The sequence below is a fragment of the Myotis davidii genome, unplaced genomic scaffold, assembly GCF_000327345.1.
Source record: "Myotis davidii unplaced genomic scaffold, ASM32734v1 scaffold554, whole genome shotgun sequence".
Taxonomy (NCBI): domain Eukaryota; kingdom Metazoa; phylum Chordata; class Mammalia; order Chiroptera; family Vespertilionidae; genus Myotis; species Myotis davidii.
In genome coordinates, this window is record NW_006285312.1 from 862,648 (window position 1) to 873,813 (window position 11,166).

Consider the following 11,166-nt stretch of genomic DNA (forward strand, 5'->3'; position numbering starts at 1 on the left):
TCAGGGGCGCGCGCGCGCCGGGATGTGTCCGCCGGGGGTCGTGTGATGTAAACCCCGTGTCGCGTCCCGGCTCGGGGATGGGGGCCTTGGCTGGAGATCCGAGACTGCTCCATCCAGTGGCCTGACACGGGGCGGCCTCCCAGATGTCTCACTAAACATTTTGCAAGTATAATAAAAATAACCAACCTGTAAACAAGTGTTCCTCTAAGTTACCATTTGGGCACAAACGGGGTGGGGGGCAAGGATATAGTTGGACATGTTTGTAAGCGCACAAGGTGTCTCTGGAGTGGGAGCTGCGCGGCTGGGTGAGAAAGGTCTCAGAGAGGGCGCTCCCTCTGTGCCGTGTTTGTCTGTTAAATTTTACACCGTGTCCACGTTTCATTTCTGCCTGTGTACCTCTATTCATGGACAGTTTAAAACATAGAGTTACAAGTAATTGCCAAATTAAATAAGTAACGGGGAAGTGCCCTCCGCAGAACTCCAACTAATATATATGGGTATGTGGATAGTTCAAGGAGGTGGAGCATAACTCCCCAGCCTTTTAGTGTGAGCTGCAGCAGTGACTTCCTTCCAAAGAGGGCAGTATGGAAAGGAGAGGGCGGGGCACACAGTCACTGTGCCTGGAAAACACCCGCCCACCACTCTCAGGCCGACAATCAAGATCAACATCTACAGTCCTAAGCCATGTTGATGGGAGGCACTCTTAATGTGAAGTCATGAGAATGACCCTTAATGTGAAGTCATGAGAATGACCCTTTACCTAGGGGGGTCTTTCTCACCAGTAGATGTGGGCCGTTCTTTGGGAAAATAACCCGTCTAATCATAAGAAAAACATCAGACAAACCCTAATGGAGGGACGTCCTACAAGATATTGATGAACTCCACGAGGCTGTCAAAGTCATCAGAAACAAGGAAAGGCTGAGAACTGCCCCTGCCCAGGGGAGCCTAGGGAGACATGCCCACGTAAGGGTAATGTGGTCGCCAGGGTGGGAATGCGGAACAGGAAAAAGCAACAAGTAAAGTGCTTTACAAATCAAGCGTGGACTTCAGATAATAACCATGCGTGGGTATTGGTTCATCTGTTGTGAGAAATGTACCATGCTGATACAAGATAGCCATAATCAGAGAAACTGGGTCTGAGGTGTATGGAAACCCTCTGTACTCTTCTCAGAATTTTTCTGTAACTCTAAAACTATTCCAAAATAGAAAAACTGATTTTTTTAAAAGTAATTGTCTGGCTCAAAAGAAAGACTCTTTTTGTTGTATTAAGGGTAGGGTCACTGGTTTCCAATCGGAACTTCGTTTCCAATCATTCCCCTAGTGAGCTGGACCCATGCCTCTGTTTTCTCACCGATGGCATCAACTCCTCGATCCTGAGCTGCGGAGAAGTGCCTGGGCAGAGCATCTCATCTGGACAGCAACACCACACTTACATAGAAGAAAATCCAAAGATATCAGTGTAAATAGTAAAACCATGGAAGTACTAACATCAACATAATAAGAGGATTTTTTTTTTAAGTATCAGAGAGGGGAAGGTTTTAAGTTTGACTCAAACCCAAAAGCCAAAAAAGCATGATAACTTCAACTACATAAAAACTTTAAATAATGACATTTGTACCAGGATAATCTTTGCAATGTTATTTATAATAGCAAAAAAGTGGGAGCAACCTAAATCTCCATGGAAAGTAGGTTTGTTCGATCAATTTTGACACATACGTCCAGCTGTTTTATAGCTCCATGTGTGGATATAAAGAAAGTTCTACGTGCCTGTCAGTGAAAAAAGCAAGGTGCAGAAGTGTAGTAGGTAAGCTGCCATTTGCGGAAGGAAAAAAAAAGAATATGTATGTGTTTGAAAATGCATAGTATATCGCTGGACGACAGTGGGAATATTACTATTATCCTCACCAGAGCTGCCTCCCTGCCCCTTGATCCAGCCCATAGCTCCGGAAGGGGCTGGATGGAACCCGTTCTCTTTACAAATGGAGGACAGAATGGGGTGGATGTGGTGGGGACTGGTCAGTGACCCTAGAAAGAAGGCTCAGAACTCCTGGCACTCCTCTCGCTCCTGCTGATGTCACCGGGCACCTGGCCCTGGCTGGGGTCTGCATTCTGGTCAGTTGAGGCCTGAGCTCTCTCCGGGGCAGGGGAACCAGCCCAGGCTCCTGAAGGAGACTCCTCCCTCCCCACAGAGGACTAATTTTACAGGAATAGAAATGGGGTCGTTTTCTGGGAAAATGCCACAAAAACATCTTGTTTGAAGGAGGAGGAAGAGGAAGAAGGCCAGATGCCAGACAGATTCAGAGGATGGAAAGTTCCAAGGGGAGCCACCTCTTGCCACAGCGCCCCCTCGGGGCATTCTCATTTCTAGTGCTTTTTGGTACGACTTCTGTCTACATTATTTGCTACACTAGAATATAACTAAGTGTGGCGAGGTCTCTCTTTTATTATTAGGGGGATAATAATAATAATAATAATAGCCACTTGTTGAGAACTTACATTTGCTACACTAGAGTATAACTAAGCGTGGTGAGGGCTCTCTTTTATTACTAGGGGGATAATAATAATAATAGCCACTTGTTGAGAACTTACTCTGCACCACAACCTTATGATCACAACACCTCGTTTAATTTTCATCATCCCTAAGAAGACAGGTGGAACCTTCAATCCCCATTTTATAGAGAACGAATGCATAAATAAGTAGAATAACAAGCTGATCTCTCTCTCTCTCAAATCAATCAATAAAAAATATAGTAAGTCAAAAGTGCATTTAGTACACCTAACCTACTGAACATCATTGCTTAGCCTAGCCTACCTTATGTTGCTCAAAACACTTACATTAGGGGGAAGATCAAGGGGGAAAAAAAGGAGACAAATGTACTACTCTTTGTAATATTTTAAGCAATAAAAAAATTTAAACTTAAAAAGAATTAGGTATGCTTCAAAAATAATTTTAAAAAAAACACTCTGTGACCAGAAATAAAATAGAAAACAAAGCAATAAACAGAACTAAAACAAAAAAACAAAAACACATTAACCTACAATTAGGCAAAATCATCTAACACATAGCCTATTTTAAGTGTTGAATAGCTCCTGTAATTTATGGAATATTGTACTGAAAGTGAAAAACAGAATGCTTAACTGCACAGGATCGTTAAGTTGGAAAATCCTAAGTCAAACCATCATGATCAGGGACCATTTATATTCCACAGACTTGCTCTGGCTGTGAGGCTGGTAGAAGCCATGAAGGGGTCTGTGAAGTTCCTTTTAGGGCGGTGAAGGGGGCTCCAAACTCTGGGTCAGCTCCTGATGGCATTTCCTCTGGACCTTGCTGAAATGTGAAACATAATGGGGCAAGGGAGGGGAATCTCTCTTTCTTTCTGGTATGAATGGCTCCTTGATGTTTAAATGCAACATTTCTTTATTTGGGGTCATGAGAGGTGATCTTCAGGCAAACTGCAGAGTGATTCAGAAAAGGTGACACACCTCTGAGGTCAGGAGAGGCGGTCCACTTTTAGTTGTCCAGGCTCTTGGCTGCCGGCAAAGGGCCCTTTCACAGAGAGGTTCTCTCCCGGCTGGAGAGAGCTCAGCTGTCCCTGTAAGACCTAAGTGCTTATGGTCAGGCCCCCACACAGGCCTGCCCTTTCCCGGGGGGCCCATGGGTGGACCGCCGGCCCATCTGGGAGGCACTTCCTTCCTGCTTCCCAATCCCTACATCTACCACAGCCCTAACCCACACCCTCTTCTCACCAAGCACAGAGCATGCCCCCTCTTCAGGGACAAGCCCGTTTTAATCCCCTTCCCTTCAAGGCTGAATCCCAACAAAAACTGAGATAGGATTCCCATAGGGCTGCTCACAGCCTAAAAACCAAGGCCCCCTCTACGACCAGCCAGGGAAACTCTCCATCAGCTCTATTTTGCACGTATGACCAAGCTGTGGCACACGGGACATTGCAACATTAAATGTTTATTGCAAGCTCCTGCAAGTACATTTATCTGTGTGTATGAATGTGTCAAGTTGCAAAGCCCTCTTTTGGGGAAGGACTGTTATGTTCTGGTCTATAATCCTCCTTTTACACATTGAAATGTCCTATTTGGCAGAGAGAGAGGTGATTATAGCATGGATGCTGAAGCTACACAGCCTGGGCTCCAGGGCTAGCTCTGCCTCTCACTAGCTGTGCGATCTGGGACGAGTTGCTAAACTTCTCTGTACTCCTCTTTTCTCATCTACCAAATGATTCTCATAACACTACCTCCCACCAACACAGGCCTGGGACTAGAGTCAGGCAGGCAGGAAGCTTGGGCAATACCTAAGGAGACACGCAGGGTTTTGCAAGGGTAGTGTTGGTACCTGAGCTCGTGTCTCTGGCCCTCCCGGCACCTCCCTCCCCGCACCCCAGCCTAGCTCTTAAAGTTGTTGGAAGATGACATAATTAAGTTATCTTTGTAAAGCACTTAGAGCAGTGCCTAGCCCATAGTAAGTGGTATAAAAATATGTTTGCTAAATACACTACATTTTTTCATTAAATGTTTGTGTTCGTAAATGGTAATGTTTTTTCTTTTTTTTATGTAACTGTACCTGGTGTTGGCCATGTAAAAAAAAAATTGGCGACCCTAAGTTAGTTCCCAAAGTTTGTGGCAGAAATTTGATTGCTTTGTGTATTTCATATTCCATCACTAGGAGCCACAGGTTGTCAGATTGTCCCTCTATTGGTGACATTAAGTTTGTTTGCCTTGTTGAGGTAGCAAATTTGGAAAATTTAAAGCACCAAGTTTGGAACATTCTGACTTGTTAACATTCCAGTTACATCTGTAAATGATATTCCTTTTTGTTGACATTTATGATTCTTCTTTAGGATCCTTTCTCAGGGTGAACATTTGGATCTACTGAAGCTTTGCAATTTACAAAAAAAAAAAGTCAAATATCAGAGTGACTTGTGGTCACCATCATGAAGCAAACAGTATCTGTACATTAGAGAAACTTGTGGGCAACACCACTGAGGTAAAACTTTTAACGTGACACAACCTCAACTATTAACTGAATCAATTCAGAGAAAAGAGGCAAGTCCCAACTGTGGGACTTCCTGGGAGGCACCTGGCCTAAATGGTTCAAAAATGCCAATGAGGGGACTCTTTACTGGGAACTTCCTTTCCTGCAACCTCACCTTCTGAACAGACTTCCCTCAAGGGGGCGCAGGGTGAGCGTGTGAGTGTATTGCAGTCTTTGGACTGAGCACAGACCCAACCAGCAGAGAGTGAGAGGCTATCTCCCAGCATGTAAACACCTTCCTCTCAGGGGATGCCAGAGTAAGATTGTGTCTTGGACATAATGAGTGCTCTAGGGGGTGACAACCGCTCCGCTCTGCCTCTGGGGAGCCTGCCTTCTGGTCGCTATGGATGTTTCCCAGCCACTTTCTTCCCAAAAGCGCTGATTAAAACCCTTTTGTGACCAAAGCCTTCGTTTTAAAGTAGGTGGCTTCCTACTTCCCAGTCCCTCCCCGTCAGGTTAGCTGAAGAAATGTTGGCAGAGTTAGGAGTCCACTCAAAAAAGTGATTGAATAAACAAAAACATGATTGCATGAAAAAATTTAAACCAGCTAATTGTGATATCCAAGATCTCATCTCATTCAACTCTATGAGCTATTATTATTTTCCCTATTTGATGATTGAGAAAATGGAGACACAGAGAGGGTTCGCCACTTCCCCAATGTCACACACACAGCTAGGGAGTGATAGAGGCAAGTTTCAAAGTCTTATCTGTCCAATAGCTCGCATGCCTAACCACTGCACACATAGGCTATCTGCTTGCGACAAAGACTCCTGGGCTGGAGCCAGAAGACATGGTTGAATCACAGCTCTTTTACGCTGAATAAATTGGTCCTGCATTGCGGTAGGGGATAGTGTGACTCTTGACTCCACTGAATCCCTCTCACGGGGTTGTGTAGGTGTCACATGTGACAACAGGCGTGAAAGTGCTTTGTAAACTGTAAAGAGAAGTACACAGCTGGGGGCAAGATGCAGCTATAACTAGAGGGATGAGGATGATGGCTATGACTATATGAGTCTGACAGTGAAAGAAATGAGGGGTCGTGTAGTTTTCTGAGGGAACATTGCTCCAAGCAGAGGGAAGAGCAAGTGGAACAGCCCCGAGGCCGGTGCGGTGGAGCTGAATGGGCAAGGCGGGGAACTGTGGAGGATGAAGTCAGAAGGGCGATGGGGAAGAGCACCAGACTTCACAAGCATTGTAGGGACTTTGGCTTTTACTCTGGGTCAGGTGGGAACCACTGAATGGATGGGAACAGAAGAGGGACAGGATCTGATTGTGCCTTAGCAGGATCAATCTGGCTGCTGGCTTAAGAATAATGCCCTAACCGGTTTGGCTCAGTGGATAGAGCGTCGGCCTGCGGACTGAAAGGTCCTGGGTTCGATTCCAGTCAAGGGCATGTGCCTTGGTTGCAGGCACATCCTCAGTGGGGAGGGTGCAGGAGGCAGCTGGTCGATGTTTCTCTCTCATCGATGTTTCTAGCTCTCCCTCTCCCTTCCTCTCTGTAAAAAATCAATAACATATATTTAATTTTAAAAAAAGAATAAACTGTGGAGGGACAAGGATGGATGAAGGCAAACAATGCAGAAATCAAGAGATGATGGTGGCCTGGACCAGGGAGGTAGCCGTGGATACAGTGAGAAGTGGTCAGATTCTGGACATAACTTAAAGGTTGGACCACCAGGATTTGCTGACAGAGCAGATGGGAGGAGCAATAACAGAAGAGACATTGATAGTTTCTCCAAGGTTTCTGAGCTGAGAGGCCATCTGGGAGGGTGGAGCTGTGATTTCCTGAGAGGGGAGATTGTGGGAGGAACAGGGTAGAGGGGGGACACTCAGGGGTCAATATTAGCCTTGCTGGGTTGGGATGCACCCTACTTTCACATGAGAAGGTAGATTCTGATTCTGCAAGGTTATATTTGCAAAAGGTATGCTTCCAAGGATGGGAAGAATTTGTGACTGCAATATATCATAGCACGTAATGTTGTTAGCACAGTTGGTGGCACACAATTACATTTTCTTTTATTTAACAAGCACTGACAGTGGGGCAGTGTAGCATAACTCATGGTATATGCTACCCCATTAGATCCTTGAAACAGCCCTATGTGGTAGGTCGTGTTATTGTCCCCATTTTATAGATGAGGAAACTAAGGCACAGAGATTAAGTAATTTGCCCAAGATTATGAAGTCAGTAAGGAATATAGCAGAGTTAGAATTTGAACTCAAGTAGTCTGGTGCAGAATTTCTGCACTTACCATTGATGTTAATTAAGTAATGACTGTGGATTAATTTTTGGCTGTTGTCATTATCAGCATTGATTTGATTTATGAAACAGGAAAGGTCTCTGCACTATAGAAAATGAATTCTTTTTCATAGCTTCATAGTATTCCATTGTGTAAATGTACCGCAGGTTTTTAATCCATTCATCTACTGCTGGGCTTCTGGGCTATTTCCAGATCTTAGCTATAGTAAATAATGCTGCTATGAACACAGGGGTGCACATATTCTTTTTGATTGGTGTTTCAGGCTTCTTAAGATATATTCCTAGCAGTGGGATCACTGGGTAAAATGGCAGTTCTGTTTTTTAAAATTGATTTTTTGAGATAGAAGAAAGGAGAAGAATAGAGAGATAGAAATATCAATGAGAGAGAAACATCATCCATTGGCTGCCTCCTGAAAGCCCCCCACCCGGGGATCGAGCCCACAACCAGGGCATGTGTCCTGACCTGGAATCAAATTGGCAATCTCTCTCTACCTTTTTTTTTTTTTTTTAAATTTCAGAGAGGAAAGGAGAGGGAGAGAGAGATAGAAACATCAGTGAAAGAGAGTCATTGATCGGCTGTCTCTTGCATGCTCCACACTAGGGACCAAGCTCATACCCTGTCATGTGGCCCTGACCAGAATCAAACCTGGGACCCTTCAGTCTGCAGGCTGACCTCTATCCACTGAGCCAAACCAGCCAGGGCTTGGTGATCTCTTGGTTCTTGGGTCAATGCTCAAATATTGAGCTACACCAGCTGGGCCCGCTTTTAATTTTTTGAGGAAAGGCCACAGTTTTCTTTTATAGTGGTGGTATTAGCTGACATATGCACCAGCAGTAAAAAAGAAGGAACTCACCCAGCCACCATGGCTCAGTGACTGAGCATCAACCTATGAACTAGAGGTCACAGTTCGATTCCCAATCAGGACACATGCCCAGCTGCAAACTCGATCCCCAGTGTGGGGCGTGCAGGAGGCAGCCAATCAATGATTCTCTCTCACCATTGATGTTTCTATCTCTCTCTCCCTCTCCCTTCCTCTCTGAAATCAATAAAAAATATTTTTTTAAAAAATAAAGAAAATGTGGCATATAGATATAATGAAATATTATGCAACCTTTTAAAAGAAGGAAATGCTGATATATGCTACAACATGGATGAGCCTCAAGGACATCATGCTGAGCAAAACAGGCCCATCACGAAAAGGCAAAGAGTGTATCATCCCACTCATATGAAGTATCAAAAGCAGTCAACATCATAGAGACAGAAAATAGGAAGGGCAATACTGGTTCATAGGGCAATACTCAACCACGGGCCACGCCAGCTGGGCTAGACCACATGTTCTTTAGCCATTCACCTAATGATGGACATTTAGGGTCATTTCTACCTCTTGGCTCTTGTGAAGAAAACTGTAATAAAGCTGGGTGTGCAAATATCTCTTTGAGATCCTGCTTTGAATTCTTTGGGATGTATGCTGAGAAGTGAGATTGCTATTTTTAATTTTTTAAAAGAACTTCCATTCTCTTTCCCACAATGACTGCACCACTTTACATTCTCACCAATCGTGCACAAGAGTTCCAATTTCTCCACATCCTCACTAACCCTGTTTGTTTGTTTGTTTGTTTGCTTATAGTGGCCAGCCTAATGGATATGAGGCGATCTTTCATTGTGGTTTTGCTTTGCATTTCTCTTCTGGTTAGTAATGTTGAGCATCTTTTTATATGGGTGTTTTTTCCCCCCACTTGTATATCTTTGGAGAAATGTCTATTCAAGTCCTTTGACCATTTTAAAATCTGGTTATTTGTTTGTTGTTGTTGAGTTGTAGAAGTTTAAAAAAAATACATTCTGGATATTAATGGTTTATCAGATCATTTGCATATATCTTCCCCCATTCCTTAGGTTGCCATTTCTAGTGTGGAGCTCCAAAAGGAATATATCTGCCAAGAAGGACTCTTTTTAACTGGGCACAAATTTATAACTAGAGTCTAGCCGTCATTGCTGACAGAGGGCGCTCATACACACTGCACTCCAGGGAGAAGCCACAGACTGAGCTGCAGTCCTGTGGGCTGAATCCATCAATCCCTATAAGAATGTTCCCCACCCCTCAACTCTGATTGGTTCATCTTCATGCAAATGAAGACTCCAAATCCTCGCAGTTTGATTGTTCCAAAGGGCACTGTCCTGATTGGTCAGAATAAAGCTGCTCTGATTGACCAGTGACGAAGCTGATGAGATACACCTGTGCAGTTCCCATTGGGTGATGAAAGCTTCTGTTCTATTGCTTGAAATAGGATTCCAGGAACTCCTCTATAACGGCTGGCTCAGGTGGCAGGAACACAGTGTACAGGCAGGCAGGTCAGTGCAGAGGCAGGTAGCTCAGTGCAGGCTTCGCCCTGAAGTGTAGTTTGCATGAGAGACCCAAGTACAGAAATAGCTGCTAGGCCCTGGTCTCTAAATTGGAGGCCAGTTACCCACCAGGAGCCCTTCTTAGTGTTCTCTTTCTCCGGGCCCACACCTGTCAGCAATATAAGGCCGAGGACAGGATCTGTTTTGCTCCTCATTCTATTCTCCCAGTGTCTGGCTGTTGGGGGAGGTTATAGAAAGGAGGTGGCTGCCAGTTGACCAGAGAGCTGGGACCCGGGCTATTGGAGGATCCTCACCCCCAACCATCCTTGGAATGTAAGTTCTGCTCACTCTTCGCACACTAGGAGCCTTTCAGCAATGCAGCCTTGAGAAAGTAAGATGTTGTTGAGACCATACACGTGACTGAACCCTGTTAAGGCCTCTGCAGAAACTTCAAGATTCTGGCCCTTGGGTTTTGAGATCCACTCCTCTAATGGCACCCAAGACAAGCCTCTAGGTAACTTCCCTTGATTGTTAACACTGCCATCTACCCATCTGGAGCAATCTGCCTCTTTCTTCTCTCTTCCTGCCCTCCATGGCTGGGGGGGGGGGGGGGGGGGGATGGGGGGGGGGGGGGGGGGGTTGCATGTAACCTGAGAGGCTCCCAAGTTTGTGAACCAACACTAGCGTCCTGACTGGTGCATACCAGGTCTTCCCCAAATATTTTCCGAAGGAAGAGCTGAATAAATTCTAGAACAAAGAACTGGGAGAGGTGTTTGGGAACACCCTATGTGTTCCTGCCCAAGACCATAGATGTCATTTTAAATTGTCTAGAAAAGGAGAAACAGGTGAAATTTATTTTTATAGTCTATTTTCTTTAACAAACGATATCCAAAATATTATCATTTTAACATGTAACTCATTTTAGAACTTGTAAATATGTTTTAAAAGATTTTCTTATGGCCCAGCCAGCGTAGCTCAGTGGTTGAGCATGGATCTGTGAACCAGGAGGTCACGGTTTGATTCCCAGTCAGGGCACATGCCCACGGTGCAGGCTCGATCCCCAGTGTGTGGCAAGCAGGAGGCAGCCAATCAATGATTCTCTCTCATCATTGATGTTTCTATCTCTCCCTCTCCCTTCCTCTCTGAAATCAATTTTAAAAAATTACATATATATATATATTTAAAGATTCTCTTATGGTCCTACCTCTTAAAAAATATTTTAGCTCACTAGAGCCACAATTTGAAGTGCTTCATAACCACTTGAAACGTTTTTGGAGAGCGCAGCGCTAGCCCCTGCACCCTCTGAGTCCTCTGGGAGCCTGCAGCACCCAAGCCGGCGCCGGCATCTGGCGGGCGCTTGGTCAGGTTTGCTGGGTGGGAGGAAAGAGCAAAGGCAGACCCCGGGGCGGTGAGTATGCCAGCAGGTGTACACGCCCAGCACTCGCAGGAACTGGGCTCGATTCCAAGAAGAAAGCGATCAGCCCTCCAGGCAGGAAGTTTGGCTGCGGGGCCAGGACGCGC